We start from the raw sequence: 10,815 nt of genomic DNA, 5'->3' as shown, positions 1-10,815 counted from the left end.
AGTGGTGGTCCCCAGTGGATTTAATTTGCAGATCCATCTACCTGCCCAAGCATAGGCCAAAAGAAAAAGAAAGGCCTTCCCACAGAGAGTGCCAAGTTCATGCAGGACACCAGGGGCATGTGCTGGAACAGTAGGTGCTGAAGGCACAGCACGAGGTATCAATTATGTCATGAAAACTGCAAAATTCACTCATATGTGGAATCAGAAGAAAACATACCATAGAAGTTAAGAGTACAATAGTGGTTACCACAGACTAGGGAGAAAAGGGGGTGGGGGAGATGGAGAGAGGCTGATCAACAAGCACAATGTCACAGTCACATAGGAAGAATAAGTTCTGGTACTCCGCTGCCCAGTAAGGTCACTATAGCTAAAAATAACGTGTTGCGTATTGCAAATAGCTGGAAGGAAGGATTTTGAATGTTTTTGCAACAAATGATAAATTTTTATGGTGATAAACATGCTAGTTACCATGATTTCATCATGACGCAATGTATACATGTATCAGAACATCACACTGCACCCCATCAATATGTCCAATTATTACGTGTCCATTAAAAAACATAAATATTATAAATATTATGTTATTAATACATATTTATATTAGAGAGAAATGCATACAAAACAGCAAGAGTTATGGATCAATGCCATTAATGTAAATAAAAAACACAAGCAGAAATGAAAATCATAAAACATGTCATACTCATATCATACATGCAGTTATTTCAGACACATTACATGGTACCTTTGAGTAGAGAGGTGAATGGAAGTAAGGAATAGAGATAAAGGGACGAAAAAAAAACACAGAGGCCTTATAGAAATTGATTAAGAAAGTATGCCATAAACCTGGAATGTGACTAAAGCTTCCATCTTCCTCTTCTGCCTCCTCTAGGTAATTGGTTCTGCCTTTCCTGGACTTTTCCCAAGCTCTCACCTTCCACGTCACACACGAGAAGTCTGGCATTAGGCTCCCAGATAGCAGAAACCAGGTGAAATAAAAGGACACAGCCCTCCCAGTATGTATCATGGAGATCATCACATAATATAACTCTCCACACTTTTTAATGAAAAGATTTGAATAAGAGATCCACAGCAGCAACCTGGGGCCCTGCAACTACATTTCCCAGAGATTCCTGGGATGATTCTAATGAGAATCTGGAGATGGGACCAGTTGCAAATCTAAAGAGATCACTTCACTTTCAGACTTCAGAAGTGGGAGTGCTTCCTCTGCAGACTTTGGAAGGGAGAGCACTTCTTCTGCAGGCCTAGGAAGTGAAAGGATTGCATTCATCCTGGTTCCACATTGCTGACTGAAGTCAGTGGAGCTTGGTAAGTAATTTGCAGTGTACTTTCAACTCCAGGTGTAAACCAAAAATAAGATCCTAGGCCCCCCAACAGACTGAATGGATTCCCTCCTGGCCAAGGAGACCCCAGATAAACCTGAAAAGCTAAATTCCAGGACCTAATGCAGGACATAATGAGAAAGAAAGTTAGACAGGCCTCATTATACCCCCTCCCATTTGAAATTTAGGCACAACTGTTCAATCATTAACATTGAAACAGAGATCATAGGACGGGCAAAAAGGACTCTGCGGCAATAAGATACCAAATTCCAACATCACTCTAGTATAGCATCACATGACAAGTAGCAGACCCTGAAAAATATCAACATATTTTACACCAAAATATATTTCTTTGACATATTTTCAAATGGCCTTCAAAGCTACCTTTAGTGGAAAAATTTGTATCTGTAGACAATCTCCTTTCCAGGCCTTTTCCAAATCTCGGAGAGATTAAATGAGAGCCTGACAACTTTAAGGTCTGAAAAGAGACATTCACCATCTATTTTTTCTACTCTAAGGCTGCTACCTGGAGGTTTCATTTACATAACAAGAACCATGGCTTCCACAACCCCCCTTATCTTAACACAAGCATTTCTTCCTTCTGACTGCAAGTCTTTAGACAAGGCTTAACTCTTCCAGCCAATTTCCAATAAGAAAATCTTTTAATCCACCTATGATTTGTAAGCTCCCCCACTTTGACATGTCCCACCATTTTTGGGTCAAACCATGTATAGCTTGTATGGGAGCCACACTGTAGGAGGCTCTTGGCCTCCTAAAGTTTCACTAAAAATCACTGACATGATTAGCATACAGATTTGTTAACTTGTATACACAAGAAACTTGAGGATGAAGACCAACTTCCCAATGATTTACAGAAACTCACACACTGTCTGAGGCCACAGTAAAGAATGCAGACTCAGTGCATGGTCAGAAACAGGTAAATTAGGTTTAGTTGCAACACGGGTTAAGAGAGAGAGAAAAGGCCGGGCGCGGTGGCTCACACCTGTAATCCCAGCACTTTGGGAGGCCGAGGCAGGCAGATCACGAGGTCAGCAGATTGAGACCATCCTGGCTAACATGGTGAAAACCCGTCTCTAATAAAAATACAAAAAAAATTAACCAGGTATGGTGGTGGGCGCCTGTAGTCCCAGCAACTCAGGAGGCTGAGGCAGGAGAATGGTGTGAATCCAGGAGGTGGAGCTTGCAGTGAGCCGAGATTGCACCACTGCACTCTAGCCTAGGCAACAGGGCGAGGCTCCGACTCAGAAAAAAAAAAAAAAAAAAAAAATGAGAGAGAGAGAAAGAAGCTTGGCTAGCAAAGTTGGCCTCTTTATGTAAATGAAACATCCCTTAACATGAATCAATAGCAAACGTTTCTTTTCACGTCTTTAATGATGTCAGATTCTCAATCTCTCCTGGATCTAAGGAAGGCCATACGTAGTGGAGGGGGGCATGGGTGCATTAATGGAGATTGTCCACCGATGCAAATTTTCCCCACTTAAGACAGCTTTGCAAAGCCACTTCTGCCTACTGGCCAAGCAGCAGCCATTTTAAAATATGCCAAAGAAATATATTTAATGATAAAATATTTTGGTTTTCTTCAGTCACCACTTTGAAACTTTAAGCAAGTGTCACATACAAAAAGCCAAGCTGATAGCTTTGGAGATATTTGGGTTAGAGGTATTGAAAAACAGATAAAGGAATGGAAAAACAAATTGGGAATAATAGAAAAAAAGCAAATTCAAATAGATCCTCTCATACCTGTTTTTAGTAAGTCTTTTAGTACTGAGAAGAGGTCAGTTCAGTTAAACAGTCAAGTCCTATTCCAGGAGGTGGCAATGCAGATGCACTAGGCCTCTTTATATGATGTAGGCAATTAGCTTTCTAATAAGTGGCAATTCTATAGAAAGAGAACAGAAACAAAGGTTACTGTCTGGAGTAATCCAACTTATACATCAGGCCTCTGAGCCCAAGCTAAGCCATCATATCCCCCGTGACCTGCACATATATATCCAGATGGCCTGAAGCAACTGAAGATCCACAAAAGAAGTGAAAATAGCCTTAACTGATGACATTCCACCATTGTGATTTGTTTCTGCCCCATCCTAACTGATCAATGTACTTTGTAATCTTCCCCACCCTTAAGAAGGTTCTTTGTAATCTCCCCCACCCTTAAGAAGGTTCTTTGTAATTCTCCCCACCCTTGAGAATGTACTTTGTGAGATCCACCCCTCTGCCCGCAAAACATTGCTCCTAACTCCACTGCTTATCCCAAAACCTGTAAGAACTAATGATAATCCCACCACCCTTGGCTGACTCTCTTTTCGTACTCAGCCCGCCTGCACCCAGGTGGAATAAACAGCCTTGTTGCTCACACAAAGCCTGTTTGGTGGTCTCTTCACAAGGACCCATGAGACACTACAGATTAGTTTTTCCTATGTCTCTGAGGCATCCTCAGATTGCAGTGGCAATCTGACAGATCCTTCTGGATTGCAGTTCAAGCCAGGCATTCAACAACCTTCGTGCCTGATGGCATTCAACCATCAGGGCCTGTGCCTATCAGAAAGTGACATTCTTTACTCAGAAACCTGCAAAGGAAACTGTAAATAAACTGTACGAACAAGGAACGGGGACAGTGTTATCCAAAAGGCTTCTGTCGGTTTCATAAACAAATCTCAGTTTCTTAAAACTATGCATTCTAGTCAAAGCCTTGATAAAACAACCAGTGTCTCCAACTGTGTCCTGTTACAAAAGAAAGCTTCAAAACAAAGCAATATTTCCCTCCGTTATAACCTAATTCTGTACTCTTGGTTTTTCTTAATATGAGTAGGGACTAGGCCCTCTGAAGGATCACTGAAAAATCAACTCAAAAAAGATATATTAGTTGAACAGAAGGCATGCAGATTTGTTTGGAGTGTGTATGCTGGAGTCTTCAGAATAAAGATTCAAACACATGGGGGAAATTGTCCATCTTATGCTTAGGTACAACAAGGTATGGGCAAATGTAAAAATGAGATTGAGCTAAAAGGCATAAACTAATGCTAATTGATTGAATGACAAAACCCAGAAAGGCCTGTCTGTCTAGATTCCTCTTGACCTCTCAGAGCATGTACTCCTTCCTACTGAGGGTATGGGGATCTTATAACCTACAGTCCAAGAAGGTAGGTCATAGAATTTCTTTATGGCCAGTTCTTACACAGAAAAATAGAGGAAATTTAAGTAATATTTTTAGGCTTCATGGCTGGTTTTGAGAAAAAGGTGTTCTGATTTCTAGGGCCTTCCTTGGGCAAGGGAGATTCTAGTTTGTATGGCCAGCTCTGAGGGAAAATTGGACTGAGAAATAAGAGGGCAGAAAGCCAAAGAACCTTTCATTTCTAAGACTAAAATGAGGCTTTCATTTTGGGGGACCATTTTCTGAGCCCTAGCAGGTGTTTAAGGTATTTGATATAACCAAGAAACTTCCCATGCTGTTGCTAAGAGTCATGTTTCCCTGCTCAAGGTGCCAGTTGTTTAGTTTCTTGTCTCCGCTATCATATAGAGTTCACTTATGACTATGGGCACATTCTTCCTTTGTGTGATTAATTCAAATTATCTTGTCAGCAGGTTTGATTTTCAAGTTATCTAAATGGACTTTCCATAAGGAAAACCAGTCATATTACAGGAGGTTTTGTTTATCTTTCTGGTAACTGGCCTAAAGAAACAAAGATTTTACTTTTTATAAGGATCACTTCCATGTTGTTTTTATTAGATTTTAAAAATTACACACAAAAACTAACTGTAATAGTCCATTTTTACACTGCAGGTAAAGACATACCCAAGACTGGGTAATTTATAAAGAAAAAGAGGTTTAATGGACTTACAATTCCACGTGGCTGGGGAGGCCTCACAATCATGGTGGAAGGCAAAAGGCACATCTTACATGGCAGCAGACAAGAGAGAATGAGAGCCAAACAAAAGGGGTTTCTCCTTATAAAACCATCGGATCTTGTGAGACTTATTCATTATCACAAGAACAGTCTGGGGTAAACAGCTTCATGATTTAATTATCTCTCAGTGGGTCCCTCCCACAAAATGTGGGAATTACAGAAGCTACAATTCAAGATAAGATTTGGGTGGGGACACAGCTAAACCATATCACTAACCTTTAGAAGAGTTAAGGTTTTTACATCCATGTAACTTCCTATACTGCTTTTAAAGCATTTTGATTATCATGCTAGTTAAATGAATTATTATTATTTTATAATAACCTATGGTTCTGATTTAATCAAATGTTTTGAGCTTTTTAACATCTTTGACAAACATCCTCAAAATCAAATCCTAAATTAAGTCTCAGACTTACACTTTCACTGGTGGGTATCAAAACTATAAAAATTGAACAAAATTGTTTAAGATGGCTGACTAGAAGCAGCTGGTATATGCCTCTTTCATGGAGAGAAACTAGTCAACACTAGCTCCTCAGCTGGATTAGCCAGGTGTACATGTTGGGATTCATTAATGAGGCAATGTGACCTACAGAGAAGGTATTGGAGGGAGGCAGGGCAGCTGTCCACCCAAGACTGGCACAGTGTCAGGGGTAGGCTCCTCACCATGGGGAAATGGTGAGTTAGTAATAGCCTCTGGGACCCACACTTCTGCCACAAATCTTTATAACCCTGGGCTCAAGATATCCCCCATGATCCCTCTTACCCACTTGACCAGGGCCTCCAAACTAAACAGAAAGCTATCTGGTGTGTGGGCAGAGCCACTACTCAAGCTCAGGTGGTGACATAGTTTGGCCATCTCCATCCAAATCCCATCTCAAATTGTAGCTCCCATAACTCCCACATATAGTGGGAGGGACCCAGTGGGAGAAAATCGAATCATGGAATACCCCATACTGTTCTCATGGTAGTTAGTAAGTCTCATGAGATCTGATAGTTTTATAAGGAGAAACCCCTTTTGCTTGGCTCTCATTCTCTCTTTGCCTGTGGCCTTGTAAGATGTGCCTTTGTTCTTCCCTCACCTTCCTGCTGCCATGGTCGTGAGGCCACCCCAGCCACGTGGAACTGTGAGTCCATTAAACCTCCTTCTCTTTATAAATTACCCAATCTCAGGTATGCCTTTATCAGCAGCATGAAAATGGACTAATAAAGGTGGATTCCTGGCCCCTTGGACCCCTGGGCACCCTGGCACCAGTGGCTGCAGCTCTAGTAGTTGGGGAGACTAGGCTCCCTTGAATGCCCCCAAGATAGAAGCTGAATCCATGGGGCTGATGAACAGATATACTTGCAGGCTTTGCCTCTACTGCACCTATCCAGACAAAGCCCACTGGCCTTGGATTCCAGCATGGCCACCCCAGCCCTGCCTGAGCTCTCAGGTCGGTAACAGCCTTACACTTTCCTGGGACAGAGCTCCCAGAGGGAACAGGTGGACCTACCAGTTTTACTGCTCCACAGCCCTCAATCCTGCTGCCCTCAGTCTTGGAAAGGAGCAAAGTGATTATGAACTAACGTGACCCCTCAGTGTAGCACAGCTCACAGAAAAGTGGCCGGACTGTTTTCCACTTGGGTCCCTGGCCGTTACTCCTCACTGAGCAGGCTTCTCAACCTGGGACCCCAGTACAACCACCCTGCCCTGCCTGAACACTTCAGTCAGCAGCGGCTCTGCATTTCTTTGGGGAGGAAATCTCAGAGACAACCCACAGCCCCTTGCCCATCACAGCTGCAATGGTACTGCCCTTATTACCCTCAGGCTGGGGAAGGAACAAAAGGCCTGGTCATGTCACTGGCACCTCCAGCACACTGCAACCACCATATGGTGAGGAGTGCTGTCTCTCTTCCTTGTGAGCCCCCACACCCTACTCATCACCAGGTAGGGTCCCCAACTTCGAAATGCAGAGCAGCCACTCCACCCGTGACTGAGCATTCCCACTGGTAGTGGCTCTTTGTTTCCCTGGGGTGGAGCTTCCAGAGAACACTGACAGCCACTCTGCCACTGCCACTGAGGCAGTTCTGCCATTGCTGCCCTCAGACTGGGGAAGGAATAAAGACCCTGAGGTCATTACTCATGCCTCCAGCACACCACAGTCACCATACAGAGAGAAGCCCAGTCTCTCTTACCTGTGAGACTCCAACACCTGCTCTTCAAATAGGACCCCTGGCTTGGGCTCACAATACAGCCCACCCACCCCTGGCTCAACATTCCCTTTGGCAGCAGCTCTGCATTTCTTTGGGGTGAAGCTCCCAGAGGCAACTGAAAGCCTCTCTGCCACTGCTACTGCAGTGGTACTACACTTGCTGCCCTCAAACTGGTGAAGGAATAAAGACCCCAACTACCTTACTCATACCTCTAGCACACTGTAGGAGAGGAGAAGAGGCCAGTCTGTCTTCCCTGTGAGCCCCATGCCTCCTGTTCATCACAAGGGAGTTCCCCCCAGCATGGTCCCACAACACACGTCACAGCCCTGGCTGATCACTCCAACTAGCGGCGGCTATGTGCTTCTCTGGGGTAAAGCCACCAGAGACAAGTAAAAGGCCCTTGCCCATTGCCACTACCAAGGTCTCTTCCCCTGCTGCCTCCAAGCTGGGGAGAAAACATAAAGCCTGAGTTTGCCCTAGAGCTGTGATGTGCAGCCCAGGAGTGCCAAGCCCAGATCTCTATCCAGAACTTCAGTGGGAAAGGAGCCCAGACTTTCAAAACACTGAGAAGGAACATGGCTGCAAATGTGAGGAAATACAGAGGAGCCATGAGGCTGAGCAAGAGCCTACTTACTGGACATTACACTTAATTAAGCACCACCTACTGGATCACAGCCCAAACCTCAACATCAAAAAAACTTTGCTAATATACCACTCTGTGAAACCAAGGACAAGAATTCAGCTACAAATAAAGACCCAGGACAAAGCTTTAGTCCTCTGAAAATGTCCAAAAAGGAAGTTAAATGACTATGCTCAAATTACCCCAGAGTTAAAGCCACACAGATGAGAAAGAACCAGCACAAGAACTCTGACAACCAAAAAAGCCAGAGTGTCTTCTTTCCTCTAAATGACTGTACTACTTACCCAGAAATGCTTCTTAACCAGCTGAAATCGTTGAAAGTACCAATAAAAAATACAGAATATGTATAGGAACAAAGGTTATCGAGATTCAGGAAAAAGTCAAATCCAATTTAACGCATCTAAGGATTACAACAAAAAACAACACAAGAGCTGAAGATAAAATGGGCATTTTAAGAAAAAAACAAACTTATGATAGAGCTGAAAAACACACTACAAGAATTTTCTAATACAATTGCAAGTATTAACAGAAGAATAGACCAAGCTGAGGAAAGAAACTCAGAGCTCAAAAACTGGTTCTACAAACTAACTCAGACAAAAATAAAGAAAATAGAATGAATAAAAGAAGAAAACCTTGGAGAAATGTGGGATTATGTAGAGACCAAATCCGTGACTCACTGGCATCCTTGAAAGAGAGGGAGATAAAACAAGCAACTTGGAAAACATATTTCACAATCTTGGCCACAAAAATTTCCCCAGCATCACTAGAGAGGCCAACATTCAAATTAAAAAATGTAGAGAACCTTTGTGAGATACTGTACAAGACAACTATCCCCAAGACACATAGTCATCAGGTTCTCCAAGGGCAACAAGAAAAAATATTAAAGATACCTAGACAGAAAGGACAGGTCACCTACAAAGGGAACCCCATCAGGCTGAAAGCAGACCTTTGGACAGAAACCCTACAAGTCAGAAGAGATTGGGAGCCTATATTCACTATTCTTTAAAAAGAAGAAATTCCAAACCAAGAATTTCATATCTGGCCAAACTAAGATTCATAAGCAAAGGAGAAATAAGACACTTTTCAGACAAGCTAATGCTAAGGAAATTCATTACCTTCAGACCTGCTTTACAAGAGGTCCTACAGGGAGTGCTAAATATGGAAAGCAAAGACCATTACCAGCCACATAAAAACAGTTAAGTACATAGACCTTTGACACTATAAAGCAACCACACAATCAAGTCTGAATAATAACCAGCTAACAACACAACAACAGGATCAAATCCACACATGTCAATATTAACCTTGAATGTAAATGGGCTAATTGTCCCCAATTAAAAGGCATAGAATGGCAACTTGGATAAAGGAGCAAGACCCAACTGTATGCTGTCTTCAAGAGACTCATCTCATGGGCAATCACACCCATAAAGAAAACATTATACCAATATCCTTGATGAACATAGATGCAAAAATCCTCACTAAAATACTAGCAAACCAAATCCAGCAACACATCAAAAAGCTAATCTACCACAATCAAATAGGCTTTATTCCAGGGATGCAAGGTTTCTTCAACATACGCAAATCAATAAATGTGATTAATCACATAAACAGAACTGAAAACAAAAACCACATGATTATCTCAGTAGATGCAGAAAAGGCTTTTGATAAAATCCAGCATCCATTCATGTTTAAAACCCTCAACAATCTAGGCACTGAAGGAACATACCTTTAAAAAGTAAGAGCTATCTATGGCAAACCCACAATCAACATCACATGGGTTGCACAGAAGCTGGAAGCATTCCCCTTGAAAACCAGAACAAGACAAGGATGCCCACTCTCACCACTCCTATTCAACATAGTACTGGAAGTCTTAGCCAGAGCACTGAGGCATGAGAAAGAGATAAAAGGCATCCAAATAGAAAGAGAAAAAGTCCCTGTTTGCAGATGCCACAATTCTATAACTAGAAAACCCCATAGTCTTAGCCCAAAAGCTCCTTAAGCTGATTAAAAAAAATTCAGTGAAGTCTCAGCATACAAAATCAATGTACAAAAATTAGAAGCATTCCTATACACCAACAAAAAACAAGCCCAGAGCCAATCAGGAACACAATCCCATTCACAATCAGCACAAAAAGAAAAACATATCTAGGAATACAGCTAAGGAGAAAGGTAAAAGATCTCTGCAATAAGAATTACAGGCCAGGCTCAGTGGCTCATGCCTGTGATCCCAGCACTTTGGAAGGATGAGGTGGGTGGATCACGTGAGGTCAGGAGTTTGGGGCCAGCCTGGCCAACATGGTGAAACCCCACCTCTACTAAAAATACAAAAATCAGCCAGGTTTGGTGGCAGGCACCTGTAATCCCAGCTACTCAGGAGACTCAGGCATGAGAATTGCTTGAATCTGGGAGGTGGAGGTTGCAGTGAGATGAGATCACACCACTGCACTCGAGCCTGGGGGAAAGCGTGAGACTCTATCTCAAAAAAAGAAAAAAAATTTACAAAACACTGCTTGAAGAAATCAGAGATGACGTAAACAAATGGAAAAAAGCATTCCATACTCATGGGTAGGAATTAATATCCATGAGTATGGATATTGTTAAAGTGGCATTACTGCCTAGAGCATTTTACAGATTCAATGTTATTCCTATCAAACTACCAATGACATTCTCCACACAACTAGAATAAACGATTCTAAAATTCATAAGGAACCAAAAAAGA

Source organism: Symphalangus syndactylus, chromosome 1 (genome assembly GCF_028878055.3).
Source record: "Symphalangus syndactylus isolate Jambi chromosome 1, NHGRI_mSymSyn1-v2.1_pri, whole genome shotgun sequence".
NCBI lineage: Eukaryota > Metazoa > Chordata > Mammalia > Primates > Hylobatidae > Symphalangus > Symphalangus syndactylus.
Note: the sequence above shows the minus strand (reverse complement) of the source record.